Raw genomic sequence first — 18,667 nt, 5'->3', positions numbered from 1 at the left:
AAAAAACAGTTAACATCAGGTTTGTTTTAAATTAAATATGGCATAACTAAACGAAATTTCTATCAACACTAATTGTAATTGTAATTTGTTGCTTTATTGGTTACATAATAGGCCAATGTCTAAGAGTAAAAAAAGAGTCTATCCTGCTCACGTCAATTAATCATTACAATTAGAACGAGCAGGATAAAGGTAAACAGGATTTGAAAAAAAAAGTTCTCCGATCGGGCTCAATTTTTTTCGAAATAATTAGACCCGTATTTTTTTGTTTGGCCATTAGGGTGACCTACACCGTGTCAGGGTGGTCCAAAAAATGGTAATTTTCGTCGATTTTTGCAAAAACCACAATTTTCAAAAAATCATTGCTCCACACTATTTTAACCGATTTTAGCTGTCTTGAGCCCAGAAGAAAGGGTATTAGATAGGCTTTTAAGAAAAAATAGTTAAAAGTTTCTAATATCTAGCCTTACAACTGAAAAGGTCAAATGAATACATAAAATGCTCTTTTGAAGGTCTCGGGACCGAAGAGCCTATGCCTAAAAATATTTTTATCAGTTTCCTCGGAAAATTTTACATTTGCAATTTTTTTGTTTTTGCGTCTTTGCTAGACTAACAAAACGACTTAGCTAACCATCACATTTATTACTTGCTGTAATCGTTTGGTCAATCTGGGGATGAATTCTCACTGAGTTTTCCAGCTTTCAAATTTGGTCACACAAATTTTCCTATGTACAATTTTTAATGGTAAAATTGTGAAACTTAACATTCATATTTGCAAAATACCAGCTAGTCTCCGCTAGGAGATTTTTTTAAAGCGACAAAACTAGACTTTCAGAGCCTCAAATCACTTTTTCAATTGAAGGTTCGTCGCTTATTTTTGTAATTTCAGGTAAATTTTACTAAACTCTGTCATTGAAGCAGAATTTCATAAAAACTATCGATTTTGACTTCTTCCAGACTTGCTGACATCCTTCCCAATAACCTTCTAATCATGACTTCTCCCAAATTTCAAGCATCTGGTTCGTGCTCTGCTTAGGCAACTTAAAGTTCATTGACACATTAACCTGCTGTCACCACCAACCACAACCCGACGAGCCTGTTGTCAACAAGTTAATATCCATCCAAAGCAAAGCTTCAAAGTCACCTGTTTCAACTTCCGAGACTGTGCGAAAGTGCAAACTGTCCAGTTCAAATTCCAAGGTTTTTTTTCAAAACATACAAAACTCTCAAATTTCCGCCATTTGGTCGCGTATCAAATCGAATCTTGCTGCTTTTTTTTTTCTTTCTTTCCTTCCATACAAGTTGATTCTGTTGTTTTTTTCTTTATTTCTTAAGTCGCGTTTCAAAACTAGTTGGAATCGAGATCTCTCTCTCTGCGTGCACCTTTCGCATACCATCAGGCCGTTGCACACGAACACAACTGGGCGACGGTGTGCCGTTGGACAGAGAGGACCACTGTGGAATTTAGGTTCATTGAAAAAAAAAAAACATAAAATAAAAACTCCCAAACCTGCTCTCGCGAGCCAGCTAGGCGCAACATAAACCAATACCGGCGCATTTCAACATGGATCGTTCCGTCATTCTACGCTGATTCGGTCACAAACACTAGCAACCGTAGTTGGAAAAGACAAAGAAACGGAGAGAGGAGAGCAGAGACTTCCGCTCTTTTAAAACTGGGCTGGTTGGGTCTGGCCTCCCCCACAGCCACATGAGCATGTTGCGGCGCACACACACACTACCGAAGCAACATTAAGTCAGTGACGATCAGGTTTCACTGGTTTCTTGTGGTTGGGTGATTTTTATGGTATCTACCGCTCGATCGAATAGGGAAGAACAACTGCGCTGCAACTAATGTGTGGCAATACCAGCTAGTACCAACTAAGAAATAGTTAGTATAAGTGACGAGTTGTTAGTATAACAAATGGTTAGCAGTTAAGGTTTTTTTTATTTACATCAATAGTATCACAAAATGCTTTGTACACCATAACAGTTATGCTAATTTTACAAATTTGCCTAATGTTAATGAATTTATGATTTTTTTTCTCAAATTTCACGTCGTAACAAGCCATAGTCTCAACATTTGAATGAAAAAAGTATTTTGAAATGCATTTTACACTAGTTAAGGGGTTACATACATGTAAATCGGCAAAAATGTCAGAGGTTGGTTTGAGCACAAACTTAAACTTTTTTAAAATCTGTTTTCAGGACATTAAAATATACATTTTCAACTATTAACAAAATAAATTTGAAGACATTTGGTTGTATCATTGCCGAGATACAGCTATATGAAGTTAGCATTTTCAAAAAACGGGTGCCACAATATCTCAACACTGCACTAACCAAATGTATGTATGTATGTATGTATGTATGATCCCCATACCCGCAGGCAACTTGGTCCTGGAACACATGTGAGCGCTAGGTGAACAATTCGATCATCTTTTACTCTGTAATCTGTACACCCACGTGCATAAGTTTTTTTGCACGAATTTTAGTGCTACAAATACCGGCGCAAAGAATAAAAAGAAACCCCTTTCCCCTCCCCAAGCACCGGAAATTTGTAGCGGGTGTAGGGACACTTTGTATAGACGCCCTTGCTCCCATCACGTCACTGAGGGTATGGAGCGACGAGAAATTAATAAGCATGCCCCCCTAGTCGAACCTCCATTAGAGAAGCAGGCAATCCACAACTCACAGCGAACGACCAAAGGAACACCCTACCGCGTATATAGTAATATTGGCGTGGTTTGTGTTCATTGATGTGTGTGTATGTCAGAATAAATGAAAGTATGGTTGTCTTATAAAAAGAACGAGCTCACCAGTTGATAAAATTTTCAAAATCAGCTTCTCTTCAAAGGTCACGCATGCCCGAAATACACGGAAAAATGCCGGTTCCTGCTTGGGCTGCTTCAGCTTGCCGCCGCCCCACTCGTAATCTGCTCCGTCGTCTTCCTTTCTCTCCTTTCGTGGAAACTGCGGCAACGGAACCTCCCCGCTACAACTGCGTTCCACCTTAACTGGTTCCGACGAACTAAACCGTGCGCCAAGGCTCCGATTCCCGTTTCGTTTGCAGGGTTTTGACCTCGACGAGTCCATCCACGAGGAGACCGACGACCGCTTCGCTCTCTGCATTCGCCACCTTTCCTATTTGGGTCAGTTCCTTCAGATTCCCGGAAGTTGTCCATTTCCAGGCGAACCCACATCCACCCTGGTCGTCGGGGAAGTTTCGAAGGCCTCCGCGTTCCATAGCAGTATCGCGACCGACCCGGAACGAGCCACGTCCTTGATTGAACCGTCCTGTTCAAAATCCTCCGCTGGAACCATTGCTTGAACATTTCCCCCACGAACAACACCATTCACCACTGCACTGATTAGTTCCGGAACCACGTTTTATTTTTTGGAACAAAAATTCAAAGAAAAGCAGCAGCGAAATTTTTTGACGTCTTTCTCCAATCGTAGACTGCTTCGATCCTCTCATCTCAACACTGCACTAACCAAATCGGCTCAAAATTTTGGTGAAGACTCGTTAAACCGGTCCTGTGTGCATGACGAAGGCCGATTTTCAAAAAGTTTATTTTGAAAAAAGATAAAAATATTTTATGTTTTCCATATAAAAAATCGAAAGTTTTCGATTTTTGTATTTTTTTAAAATGCAAAATTTCAAAATCGGGCTTCGTCATGCACACGAGATATGTCTTGCGAGTCTTCACCCCAAATTTCAGCCAATTTGGTCCATCGCATCTCGAGATATCGTGGCACCCGTAAATCAACTCTGTGTTCAGAGAAAAACGCTCGCGAAATTTGACAGTTCGCTTTGCGCATGGCAAAATTTTCAGCTTAAATCGTATGTAACTTACTTAAATCATAAAATATCTTCATGAAACTTTCAGGAGTGATTGAAAATCATCTTTTAAGTTGATTTAAAAAAAAATCTGAAATTTGAAATTTTGTGATTTTTTACATGTATGTTAAAAAATGTTAAATTTGACGAAAACAAAAATTTTAGCGATTTTTTTTTTGCAATTCCGTCGTGAAACTACTTACTTTTCCTGTCATTTTTGAACGACGAAATAGCGTACTTTTCTGTACCAAAAATAACAAAATCGAACTTTTCAAAATAAATGCTGAAAAGTTCTACTTTTCAGCACTTAAAGTAATACTTTTCAACATTTTTTTCATTCAAACGATTTATGACCAAAAAACATGAACACTTATAATTCACTCAATGGGTGTTTTTCTGAAATGCAAAAATGTAGTTTGAAACTCGTTGCAAAATTAGATTTTTTTCAGCACTCGTCGTATTTATCCAACTCGGTGAACCTCGTTAGATAAATGTACGACTCGTGCTGGAAAATCCTCCTTTTGCAACTTGTTCCTTAAACTACTATTTAACGATACATGTCATTTCGATAAATTTTGATGAAAAAGTAATCGCATAAATTAAAAGGTGTCCAAATTACCCCCACATTTTGCGTGGGGGGGTAATATGAACACCCCTATGGGGTAATTTGGACATGCTTTGTGGGGTAATGTGGACAGACCTTGTGGGGTAACACCTTTTGTGGGGTAATTTGGACACATGTTGAAGAATAAGTTTAACACTTGATTTTTTGAGCATGATTTTTATCCTTCAACCAGGTTTTGTAATTGCTTTATAGTTTTAAGTGTTTTTTTGCTCGCAATATTTCATCAAAGGTTTGAATAGTGATTTTGAGATACTGCTATAATTCAATAGGAAGATAACAAATCGTTCAGTGTACTATACATAATTTAATCATTCATTATGTAATGATTTAAACATTATTTCTAGATTTGGCACAAGTATAATTTTTAGTGATTAAGGTTAGTTTATATTTAGCTAAACCAGTTTTTATAAAGAACTGATAAACCTGAAACTATTCATTTTTTTAATTTTACATTCCGTAGCCCTTGAAATTTAAATATTATTGTAAACCAGCATAGAAATTAGAAATGTAAAAAAAATAATTAAAGACAATTAAGGTTAGAGTAAAGTTGAACGCCAAATGTACAGTTATCAGATTTTCACCCATGAATATTGAAATAAAATGTTAAGATTAAATATTTCCTCAAATTTGAAGAAAAAATTGCAATAAATTGGGCTTTAGAGGGTTAACATAAAAGTCAATGCAGGCAAATGTTATTGCAATTGCTTCAGCCAGATGCATTTCTGATTTATGATAAAAGTATTTTCAACATTTTTTCATCGCACTTTTTTGAGAATTTTTTTTGAGGGGATTGCCAGCATAAATTTGAACAATATTTGAAGTGGCCTAATCTTATTTTTTTCATTTGAATTAATTGCTCGCCAATACATCCGCACATTAGGAAGGCAACCTATGGAATGTTAACATTATTCTTAGCATGTTAACATCAAGTTGATTAATAAACTGCCACTGAATCCGCTTTGTAAATGCCGACCCCGATACTCTTCAAGGGTGTTCCGCTGCTTATATCGCATCACTTTGGTGTGAATGAAATATTACACGCAGAACGCGCAGTTTTCCGCTCACAAAAAAACTTTAAGCCTGATGGGTTCCAACCTAGCACGCAAGAGACCTGCGCCTAAGCCCGCACGGTTATTAACCATTGAACGATGGGCCGGAGTAAGTTGACGTTTTGGTTAAGTGGGGTTTTCATGTACATAGGCTACATGATTATGCGTGTAATTTTACATAATATGTTACAAAGGAATGCAATTTTCACTTACACCCAGGATTTTTACACGTATTACTTTATTACTGCTATATTGCAGTGTGGGGAACTTGTCATAACGTTTTTGCCTTCCTCACTGAGGTACGGCTATAATCCTGCTCTAAAAATGAACTTTGTATAAAAACGTCGTAGACCCACCTTCATGTATACATATCGACTCAGAATCGAAAACTGAACAAATGTCTGTGTGTATGTGTGTGTGTATGTGTGTGTGTATGTGTGTGTGTATGTGTGTGTGTATGTATGTATGTGACCAACAAACTAGCTCATGTTTCTCTACACTGGCTGAACCGATTTGACCCGAACCTGTTGCATTCGACTTGGTTTAGGGTCCCATAGATCAAGTTTTATACAGATTGAAGTTTCGATAAGTAGTTCAAAAGTTATGTATAAAAATGTGTTTTCACATATATCCGGATCTCACTTAAATGTATGTAAACTATGTCCGGGTCCATCATCCGACCCATCGTTGGTTAGGTTATCAAAAGACCTTTCCAACGAGTCCAAAACATTAAAGATCTGGCAACCCTGTCTCGAGGTATGGCCACTTAAGTGATATTTATGTACTTTTTGAAAGCCGGATCTCACTTAAATGTATGAAAACTATGTCCGGATCCACCATCCGACCTATCGTTGGTTAGGTTATCAAAAGACCTTTCCAACGAGTCCAAAACATTGAAGATCTGGCAACCCTGTCTCGAGATATGGCCACTTAAGTGACATTTATGTACTTTTTTGAAGCCGGATCTCACTTAAATGTATGTAAACTATGTCCGGATCCACCATTCAACCCATCGTTGGTTAGGTTATCAAAAGACCTTTCCAACGAGTTTAAAACATTGATGATCTGGCAACCCTGTCTCGAGGTATGGCCACTTAAGTGATATTTATGTACTTTTTGGAAGCCAAATCTCACTTAAATGTATGTAAACATGTCCGGATCCACCATCCGACCCATTGTTGGTTAGGTTATCAAAAGACCTTTCCAACGAGTCCAAAACATTGAAGATCTGGCAACCCTGTCTCGAGGTATGGCCACTTAAGTGATATTTATGTACTTTTTGGAAGCCGGATCTCACTTAAATGTATGTAAACCATGTCCGGATCCACCATCCGACCCATTGTTGGTTAGGTTATCAAAAGACCTTTCCAACGAGTCCAAAACATTGAAGATCTGGCAACCCTGTCTCGAGGTATGGCCACTTAAGTGACATTTATGAACTTTTTTGAAGCCGGGTCTCACTTAAATGTATGTAAACTATGTCCGGATCCACCATTCAACCCATCGTTGGTTAGGTTTTCAAAAGACCTTTCCAACAAGTTTAAAACATTGATGATCTGGCAACTCTGTCTCGAGGTATGGCCACTTAAGTGATATTTATGTACTTTTTTATTCTGGATCTTAAAAATAGATGAAATTTTTGTACAATTCCATCATATCAGCAATTGTTGGTTATAAGTGAGGAAGGCTCCAACCACATAGGTGGATTAAGTTAGTTTTTTTTTTAAATTAGCAGTTGTTGTCTTGTCATTTTGCGATAATTTTGTTAAGAAAATTTGGAAATAATTGAATTGTAAGTTTCATGTTTCATTCATTGATATTTAATGCACATGTATTTTTTAATATTCCAAAACTGATGAATTTGGATGATTTAGTTAATCAAATAGAGGATGCTGTCGATTTTTTTTTAAACAGTATGTTCTCTGAGGCAAATAGCATGCAAATTATGTATGACTGGGGAAATAATTATTGAAGATAAATTGTGTTTTTTTTTCTGAAAAACAACGAAAAGATTTAAAATTTAACATTACTGAAAAGCTCGCAAAAACCTAAATGTTTTGTTCATTTTCAAAATATTGCAAGCATAAAATAAGAAAAAGATTCAATTTAACAGAAGTAATTAATACAAATAGTGATGTTTGGAGCAAAAGTGTTAGTAATTCAGTGTTCGTGTTAGTTTAATTCAGTAAAATTAGTTTCACAAGGAACATACAGTTAGATATAATCGACAACTATAGCTTATGAAATCTTTTAATTTTTCCACTTCCAGACGCTGCCGAAACTACACCCACAACTCGACTTGACAGCAACAAACCTGATCACCGCGGCTTCGCCTTGACCTTTCTTCGGACGCATCCGAAGAAATTGCACCCTTCAAGTGAGAGAAGAGAATATCCCGCACCGAACACCCAAAATAAACAAAACCAAGACTTGTCGACGCACTTTGCCCTGCTGGCAACAGCGAATCCAGTGGTGTACAAGTGACTTATGACTGCTGGCTCCGAAGCTCGAAACTTCTGCTGATCGTTCACGCTTGGGCGAGCCCTCCAGTGAGCCAACAACTTTCATTTTGAACCTCCAACCTACCAAGTCGGTTCTAGGTAGTGATTACCGTTCCGGTTGGACCCGCGCACAGTAAAAGTGAAAATCGATTGCTCCTCCTCTTCCATCAAGAGTTGATCGACTCCTCTAATTACACCACCCCCGCGAGTGAGCACTTTAGGCACTCAGCAAATACATGTTGAATATTTGATTGTGGCGGATTTCGAGTGGAGCGCCAAATCACGCGAATGAAAAGTGAGTGATAAAAATTTTGCAACTAATTGATCGTTTTCCCCGCGTGCGCGCACATTTGTGTACCAGGCTTAAAACGCTAAGCTCGAAAAAAAAGGGAAAATTTTTGACGGTGAATTCGCGGAAAAAAGGCCCGCAATTAAACTCGCGCCGCGAGTAACGGGCGAAGAAAGAGCCATCACAACAGAAAAGAGAGGAATAATTTAAGAAAAAAAAAAACAAGTGAAATAAAGAAAAGAAAACAAAAAAAATTAAATAAAAAAAACACGAAAGTGAAACAAGTGCATAAAGAAGAGGAAAAAAGGTGAATAATTTGGCTTGCCAATGTGAGTGAGAAGAATTCAAAGCTGTGGAAGCTCAACCTCGGTTATCACTGTTATCTCGGACTGTAGTTTTTTTTGCTCTGTGGATTGTAGTCGAATCAGCGCACTCGGACACACACACACGAGAGAGACAGAGACAGCACCGGAGACGATCAACGAGACGTGAACTTTTACGTGAACTCATTGCAAACAGGTAATTAATTATATTTGCTCTTTTTGTTTTTAAAAGAAGAAATCGCTTTAGCGAACTTGCATCCGAAAAGAAGCCTATTATTAGCATGACTAATAATACACCCCCCTCGCCACAAGTTATTGAATGTTACCCGGTTTCGGGGGGGGGGGGGGGGAAGGGGTAGGAAGCCGTCTTCTTCAACTTTAACTCATCTTTTTTTTGTTGTTGTCGGGGGTGGAAGAGCCAAGTCTAGTGAAATGCCGCCGTCGTCGGGGTTAATGTTTTGCTTTGAGAAATACGCGGAAAAGGAGAGAAAGAGAGGGTAATGCAATTTGAACGGTGGTTTAAGGGTTGAGATAAGTGCGAGTTTGCGTAACGTGTGGATAATGGGAGTGTGATGCGTTGCTGAGCAGAAATTTGCGTTTTTTTTTAGCTAAATTTACTTAAAAGTTCATTCAGGATGAAGGTTAATTTTATGCGATTTTGTCATCAAACATGTATCTTGAAAAAAAAAAAATGCTAATAATGTTGAATGTACATTTCTGAAGTTTTTTTTTAAAAGGTCCAATAAACCAAATATTCAGTTTTTGCTTTTTGGGTGTTTTAAAACCGCCTTGAGTCAGGGGTATTAAACAACACCCAAAAAGCAAAAACTGAAAATTTGGTTTATTGGACCTTTGAAAAAAAACTACAGATTTACAAACAAAACCAACTCGACTAATACTTATACTTCTATTTTTCTGTTTAGCAAGGCATACATCTGGTTTAGCCAGGTATACATTTGGCAAAACTTGGGCCAAAATCTGCATTCTAATTAAGGGGTTACATACATATAAATCGACAAAAAAGTCAGAGGTTGGTGTGAGCAAACACTTAATTTTATTTAAAATCTGTTTTCATCATACACATTTTACAATACAATTTGAAGACATTTGGTTGTATCATTACCGAGATATCTCAACACTGCTTTGACCAAATCGGCTCAAAATTTTGGTGAAGACTTGTTAAACTGGTTCTGTGTGTATGACGAAAGCCGATTTTTCCAAAAAAAAAAAAGATGAAAATATTTTTGTGTTATTTATTTCAAAATTCGTCAGTTTTTGATTTTTTGTGTTTTTTAAAAAAGCAAAATTTCAAAATCGGGCTTCGTCATGCACACGGGATGTCTTAAGGGTCTTCCCATCCGAGATATCGTGGCACCCGTAAATCAACTCGGTGTTTCGAGAAAAAACGCCAAGAAAGTTTGACAGTCCGCTTTGCGCACGGCAAAATGTTGAGCTCAAAATCGTCTCTAACTCAGTTTAATCATGTAATATCTTCATGAAACTTTAAGGAGTGATTGAAAATCATCTTTTTACTGGATTCAATAAATTTTCTGTAATATGAAATTTTGCGATTTTCTACATGGATGTAACCCCTTAATGAGCTTAGGGAAATTTAAAAAAGGATATTTTGATTAGTATACCATTCAATTACCTGATTTTGTTTTTTTCAGTGCCTATTAATTGGGTTGTTTCCACGATTCACCGAAGATTTCAGATATAAATCTACAGAAAACGAATCGTGAATAGTAAGTTCTTTGTATTATTTAAAAGAAAAAATGTTTATCATTTAAAAAAAATTTCATTGCCGATAGGATGTGAGCTTTTGCATTCTTTTCAAAATGACCAGTTCTTTAACATTTGGAACATTTCGACGTGTGTTGGGCATTCCATTGTTATAAACTGGCCTTGAAATTTTTTTTTGCATGCATAATTAGCATAACTTTGAAAACAAACATGTTTTCAAAAATAATTTTATTTGCATTCTCTGATGCATGCGCAGTTCTTTGAATTATTTTAAAAGATCTAAAAGAAAGCTTTGGATTTTTTTTTGTGTTTTTGCACATTTTTGAACATGATCAGTTCTTGAACAATGTTTGAAAAAGATTTCTTCCTTTAAACTCACGGTTTTTTGCATTCATTTGAACATTGCAGTTTTTACATGTTTTCAAACGTAATAATTAAGGCAAAAATAAAACTTTCGGTTAAATGTCTCATCGGCAAAAACGATTTTTTTGGCGAAAATAATAAACAATATTTTGGAAATTCTACTATAAAGTGATAAAAAAAGAAATAAAAAAAATCGGGAAATTTTATTTTGTATGACATTTTTAAAGTTCTAATCAAGGGTCCTGATTGCTCAAAATCAACCACTCCATTCGCGAGCACAAATAGCATGCGACGCGATACTGCCCTGATGAATTCCTACCGTTTGTCACTCTATCACCATTCGCTCCCGAACACTCTCTTTTCTACTCTTCTCTCTCTCTGATCGGCTCAGTCTCCGAACGGTTCAGACAGGCCGATCGTCTCCGATCACTCTGAACTGAAAACATTTTTTCTCTGATGCGCTGCGTTATACTCATTGATTTGGGTTGCCTAAAATCAATGTTATCAATTAAATTGTGCATTTATTTTGATTTCATAACATCATAGACACCATTCAAAGAAACTTCCACCAAGAAAAAATCAAATTGATGACAAACTGAGGGCGTGAAGACAAAAAGACTGCCGCGCTGGCATTTTGTGAGAGTGGCTCTTCGCTGAGCATGGTAGTGTGTGAGTGTCGTCGAGCGACGGAGTAGGCAAATATTTTCACGATGTATTTGTTCGCTGAGTGAACAGTTCGGGCCACTCGCTGGCTGCTTGCGAGACTCATTAGCTCATGAATGCTAGCGGGTTGGAATAGGCGACGAATGGATAGGCGATGAGTGAGTGGTTTCTGTTCATTGAACCGAAAATCAGGACCCTTTGTTCTAATCATTTGCTAAAGACACAGAATTTATTAGAAAATCCTTTCTCAATATACATCTAACATGGCAATTTCGTATGGCCAATAGGGTGATAAAAAAATTGATTTTGACCCCTATTTTTGCATTCCTTACAGTACTGAGGAAAGGCTATAAAATCACTCGAAAAATGAACTTTTCAATTAGACCTCCAAGACCCACCTTCATGTATACCTATCGAATCAAATTCTGAGCAAATGTCTGTGTGTGTGGTGGGATGTTGATCAAAAAATTGTCACTCGATTATCTCGACATTTGCTGAACCGATTTTGTCCGTTATGGCGTCATTCGTTATGCTAAAAACCGATTTTAGCAAAAGTCCGGAAGATTGTAAAAAGGGTGGTTTTTGTAAGAAAACCCGTCATGCTTTACATTTTCAGAAAGGTATTTAAAAGACCTTTCCAACGCGTCCAAGACATTGAAGATCTGACAAATCTATCAAAAGTTATAAGCACTTAAGTGTTATTTATACGCTTTTTGGAGGCCGGATCTCTGATGAAAACGTTGTCCGGATCTCTCATGCGACCTATCGTTGGATAGGTATTCAAAAGAGCTTTCCAATGCGCCCAAAACATTGAAGATCTGACCACCTTATTAAAAGTTATAAGCACTTAAGTGTTATTTACGCACTTTTTGCATTTTGGATAGCACACTTTAAATGTGAGGAAGGCACCAACCACCTAAGGGTGGATTAAGTAACGTTTTTTCTTAAAAATCTCATAAATTTTGGTAGAATTGACAAAATTGAATGCTTCTGGTTGCAAAAGATCCTGATTTGTCTATATTTTGAACTGTCAGATGGGGGACAAATATGGTCCACTTTCTCCGGAGATATTCCGGATTCCGTTGGGGTGCTTCGACCCTCCTATATGGGTTTTGGTCAATAACAATAACTTTTTACAGAACAATGCCGGAAATGATGCAAAACATCAAGGCATCATCCTAATACATCATCCTACATAGATACGTAACATGGTCAAGAACTTTGGGCACCGGAACAGGTTCCATCCGGAAACGGTTCACTGAGCTGATGTGGATTGGTTCCCATCCGGAACCGTCTCCGGTGCCCCGTAGGACTTAACCATGTCAATTATTTTTGCATTTTATGTATTCGAATGACGCCTCGAAGTTTATCATCATTTCCGGCATTGTTCTGTAAAAAAGTTATTGTTATATTGACCAAAAACCCATACAGGGGGGTCGAGGCACAACAACGGAATCCGGAATATCTACGGTAAAAGCGGACCATATTTGTCCTCAATCTGACAGTTCAAAAAATAGACAAATCTGGATCTTATGCAACCGGAAGCATCCAATTTGCTCAATTCTACCAAAATTTATGAGATTCAAATGGTCAAATGACTACCCGAGCGTTTGAGTGTTAAAAAAAACACCCTGGCTCAATTTTTTAGGCAAAATTAAGTAGGGGAAAGTGGGGCAAGTGTAACAAGCTAAGGAAATGCTCGTTATAACCCATTAAAAAGTTAAAAAATCTTGCGGATTTTATTATAATCATCTTATTCTAGGTCTTGACTAAGACTTTGTTTAAAAAGTTTTTAAAAAATCCTGTTTTTTAATGTGAAAAATTGATTTTAAAATTTTTGATTTTCCGTACGTTCTACTCAACTATTGGGGCAAGACGAGCAACCCGTTGGGGCAAGAGGAACAATGCATGAAAAAATTATGGTAATTTGCTAACAATTGAACTGTTATCACTTAGATAGATCAGATTAGAATGTATTTGAATGGTTTCTTCCATTTTTAGATTAAATAATAATATTTTACTAAAAATTTTATCGTTTTAACGAAAAAAAATACTACTTCGATGATAAATAGTAAATTTTCATAATATCACTATACTTTGTATGTACAATTTTTTTAACGATTGTTTATCCGTTTTTAAGTACTTTCATGTATTTATTTCCCAATAAAGTATGTTGTTGCAGCAATTCGTAATTTTTTCCATACTAAAAATCCATATGGTACACTTGCCCCACCTGAACAAGATTTTTTAAAAGCTCTCAACAAAAACAACCAAAAGTTAAATCATACTTTGTAATAGGTGCATGTCATTTGTAGGGACACTACTGATCTAGGAAAAATAGCATTTTGATAAAATGAGCCTTAAAACGAACCCTAAGCCTTATTTTGTACTTTCCAAATATTATAAGAAAACAAAGGTTTCGAAAAAAAACTTCATTAAATCTTATGCCCCGTGGCGTTTACGTCATTTTGGCGGTTATGTGGTAGTAGAATCAGCTAATTGCATTGCTAGCAACAATTCCTCATACTGGAAATAATCAAAATTGTACAAATTACGGCCGTAGGAGCGATTGTTCCTCTTGCCCCATATGGTCGTCTTGCCCCACCTTCCCCTATCAGTGCCAATTTTTAGCCAAATCGGTTAAGGTTTAAGGTTACTATAGAACGTTAAATTTGATAAAAAAAAACTTTTCAGGATCTACTCGGATCGCTTTGCACTCTTGGACAAAATTACAGAACGTTAAATTTCACATTAGAAACTCACTTTTTGTCAAAATTTCCACACAATTAACACCACGAAAAAAAATCGAAAATTGTACCTTTCTTAACACTTTTTCCCAAAAATTCTCATACAAACTTAAACTCTCAGTAGCAACAACCCTAAACCGCAACCAATTTGGGTATTGGCTCAGACGCTTAATTTTGCCCAAGAAATCATCCAAGATGTCATCTAGGATTTTTCAAAATGTCCCATTTTTACTGTCACCCTAATGGCCAACCCTCAAAATTGTATACACTGCAAATTTTGCGTTGCCATTTCAGTAAAATAAATAACTGAATGCTATTCAGTAATCAACACATTTGGTGAAACTCGGTAATAAGTAAAAACATGACTGAAAAATCAGTAACTTCATATCTTTCGAACTGAAATGTCATTTCTGACTTATTGTTTTGATGCCGCCGAGACAACATCCTCTTTCTTTTTTTTTTTTAATTTTGTTTTGTGATCTTTAGAAACAAATGTAAGAAAAATGTTAATAGCAAATGCCTCGATGCTAACCACCTGTTTTTTTAGGTTTTAACGATTGATGAAATAATTGAATTAACACCTAACAGTATAAAAGCCTGTGCAGGCAAGCAAAATCATATTTTGTTAACTGAAATATCAGCAATGATTGCTGAATCTTCAGCAAATGATCTGTCAAGCTTCCACAAGAAAATTACCGAATTTTCAGCAAAATAATTTGACGTTTCTTTTGCTGAAATTTCAGTTGTTTTGACAACCATTTTATTGAAATTTCAGTAAATCATCTGTCAAAGTTACAAATATCAGTTAACTGAGAATTCAATAAAATCTAAATTACTCAATCGTTTACTAAAATTTCAGTAGATGAAAATTCAGTAACACTTTATTGCACATCAGCCAAAAAGAAATTTTGTGTGCAGAGACTTGTATGAAAAGATCAATGATGAAAAATGGCTTCTTTTGTCATAGGGAATGTATGGTCAAAGAATGACCTAACTTCTCTCGGTCTCATTTCAAAGTCATTGAGTATTGTCCGGCTTCCGATCCCATCAGGCAAAGAGGGATCAGCGATTATTTAGTTAAACGTTTAGGTAATTTACATAAAATTTGCCAAAGATATGCTCGTAACTGCTCTTTGATGATGAAAAACGGTTCCTTTCCTAAACAGTTTCCTCTACCTTTCAAGATAAGTGCACCATTTACCGCAACCGCTAAATTTACACTTAAATAAGGCATTCCCAGCTCGTCCCCGCAAAATTTGCACGCTTTTTTATGAGCCAGAACAATCGCCACGTAACACAAATCTTATGGTAAATTAGCAGCTCCGAAGTGTGCGCTGATGTGGCCGCGGTCCAACTAGCTGACCCAACTCCATTACCATAAATCCAAATTGCCCGATGGCCATCAGGCGGGGGCCCGGCTTCATGTGTGCAACCCGACCCGTTTTAGCCTCCCGCCGATGATAACGGACCAGCTCGGCCCGGTACAGTATGCCTCGGCCATCACACACCTGTCTTGTGGCTATGGTTATGACTCTTTTCAATTATCATAAATTTTCAATAAATTCATAGCCGGGCCATTCTCGGCGAGTGGCTCGCAAAACAAAAACAAAAACGAAAAAAAACGGAGCTCAGGTTGATGCGCAATAGCGCTGTGTTATGTTTATCGCATAGACACAGCGCAGTTCTATATGCAATACTGGGTAGATTAACAGTTGTTTCGATGTTCAGCAGACCGAAGAGGGAGTTGAAAGCGTTCTGCACAGGCTTTGTTTACCTCCAAGCAATGTTAAGTGTGTGGTCTCTTAACTGGGTGAAAAGCTTTTAAGGTGTAGACATTCAATAAGTTTTGTTCCAATTAATTTGAAGAAGAAAAGAACAAAAGCTTTATGTAGATTACCAAAATAAAAGCTTCAAATCTGTACACCCAAAACAGGTTGTCTATCCTAAGTTGAGCTGTTTGACTGCCATCATTCCCCTTGCAAGTGCTACACGACATAATATGCCTCATGTTTTTTGTTTGGGTGTACCCGCGACACAGTCCACAGTCCAGCTGTTTTCACTATTCGCGTAGAATTAATAGCGTGTACGAAGATTCCAACTATTGACGTTGAGGCCGCGAAGACCTGGAAGCACCATGCAACGATTACCGCGGTGTACCGCTACGGTGTGGTCTATGGAGAGTTCCGATTCGAAGCTCGAATTATACCGTTTCATGGGGGGCCTGGTTTTACCAGTTATTCTTTGTGGGTTTTGACTAGAAAAAAAAAAATCCAATTTCTTGACAAACATGCCATATTTCTTTGAGTTAGTTTTCGATTTTTCGCCTAGTAAAAACCTAACCATCGCGGTCAGACAACCCAAAACGATCGCAGTTTTCGGTCGTTAATTTCTATGTCATGTGCCACTTGTTACGCTGCCTAACCACTCTCGATGGACAAGTTTCGTTTTCATCGTCATCGTCGTCATTTTCAACCACACCTGGGCCGAGGTTGGTTTCAATGTTGTGCATTTTGATCACGGAATGTTGCTAATCGTGTATACACTAGGGTGACAAAAAAAGATTTTAGGGACACCCCTGACTCGATCCCTTACGAAATAGCAAGCATATGAGCAAATTTTGAGCCAAATCGGTTATGGTTTAGAGCTTATTTCATATTAAAAAAATTTCTTGTTTAAATCACTGATAGCTTTTCAGGATCAACCCGGATCGCTTTGCACTGTTGGACAAAACCGTAGAGCGTTTAATATCGCATTAGAATCTTACCCTTGGCACAATTAACCACCATACCTTGAAATTGAAAATTTTGCCTTTCTCCATACTAACCACAACATTTTCAAAAATTCCCATACAAGTTCCAACGCTGATTTGGCTCAAAATTGGCACAGATTTTTAATTTTGCCCAAGGAATCGATCCAGAAAGTGTCATCTAGATTTTTCAAAAATGTCAAAAAAAAATCACCCCATTGTAGACTCAAAATTGGCACAATTTCAAACAATTCTTGGGACCTTTTCCTATGACCTAAAAAGCCAATTTTTAAAAATCCCACCGAAAAGCTCGTCCAATTTTCCATAAATTGTCTTTGACATTTAAACTAAAAAAACGATAAATCGATTTCGTACAAGTTTGTCTTTGACCACTTTTTGATACGATGCAACGGCTTCGAGATACATCAATATTTAAATTACGAAATACCCTTCTCAAATGTCATTATCGAGTAAAACTGGTTCCATATACATAAAAATGGCTTACATAAACGTAGGTTAATATGTCTACAAAGTTTCATTGAAATCGAAGAGGGTCCTGTACAACCGATTCTCTATTTGACATGGATTTGCTCTATTTTGGAATCAACTCTATCTTTTCAAAATAGCGTAAAATTGAATTAAAAAAAAACAATTCAAGGGTCCAAAAAATTACTTTTGAAGTTTCCACGTTAGGGGCCATCCATTTACTACGTGGGCATTTTATTTGGAAAAATTAAGCCAATCTTGAAGTGCAAGTATTTTTGTAATACTTGATGGATTTCAATTCACTGTTGATAAACCTATACCTTACCTTAAAAATGAATCGGCTTTCATTTGCAGGTTTGGTTTTCCATAAAAAATTCCCTATGTCAAAATTATTTCATTTGTCATATTTAAACATTTCATCGAGAAAAAGCAGCACGACAAAAATTATTTTTAGATATTTGAGAAAATTTCATGCAATTTTTGTTTCAAGAACTAATTGATCGGTATAAAATGGATATAAAAAAAGGTTTCTCTCAGTGTCACCAAATAAGACCTCATTGTTCAAATGATCTATCTTGAAACTATTATATTGATTTTCAGCAATAAAAAATAAGACTATTGTGAGAATCAATGTTCTTTCAATGTTCTTTCAATGTTCTAAAAATATTAAATATTTTAAAATTTTTTCAATTCAATCATAACATTATAATATTCAAACTTAGTGATTTTAGATTTTTGAAAAAAAAAAAACAAACATTTTTCCCTTAAATTATACTTTAGAAGGCTCTACGCGTCTGCAACCAGCAGTGCTGTCAACAAAGTCAAAAAATTAAAATTGTAGGACATTTTCTCAGCGCAAAATTGCATGGAGACTTGGGTGTAAAAACGAGTGATGTAAAATGGCTTCTTTTGACATATGGAATGCATGCATAAGAATCAGTTCATCTAGGGTGGCCACTCAAGTCGGGAAAAAAGCAAGAATTCTTCAAAATCGGCGAAAAAAAGTCGGGAAAAGTTAGGAATCCCAAGCATACTAGTTTAAAAGATATGTTCTAACTCTTGATTTTTTTTTATTATTTTTCAAATTGAATTCACTCAATAATTGAATTTTTGTACTCCAGTAAATTACTTTAAATTTACGATTTCTTTCACGATTTCAATCTTTTTGAGAATACAAAGGTTATTTTAGACATTAACAATCCTATTAAATATTGGATGCATTTTACGCAGATTTTCATAGTATTTTTTTATGAATCAAATGATTATTATTTATTTTAGTTTATAAAATGAGTAATAA

General features: G+C 36.6%; 1 protein-coding gene across 1 annotated transcript in view; it reads left to right on the top strand.

Moving 5' to 3' along the window:
* The window catches only part of LOC120413750 (uncharacterized), a 154,221-nt gene that overhangs the window by 1,432 nt on the left and 134,122 nt on the right, over positions 1-18,667 (top strand). Inside the window, exon 2 of the mRNA XM_039574682.2 lies at positions 7,779-8,818. The gene's annotated coding sequence lies outside the window, so the exon portion shown is untranslated. The remainder of the gene's footprint in view (positions 1-7,778; positions 8,819-18,667) is intronic.

Source organism: Culex pipiens, chromosome 3 (assembly GCF_016801865.2).
Source record: "Culex pipiens pallens isolate TS chromosome 3, TS_CPP_V2, whole genome shotgun sequence".
In the NCBI taxonomy this organism is placed as follows: Eukaryota; Metazoa; Arthropoda; class Insecta; order Diptera; family Culicidae; genus Culex; species Culex pipiens.
This window is presented reverse-complemented; position numbering and strand designations above follow the sequence as displayed.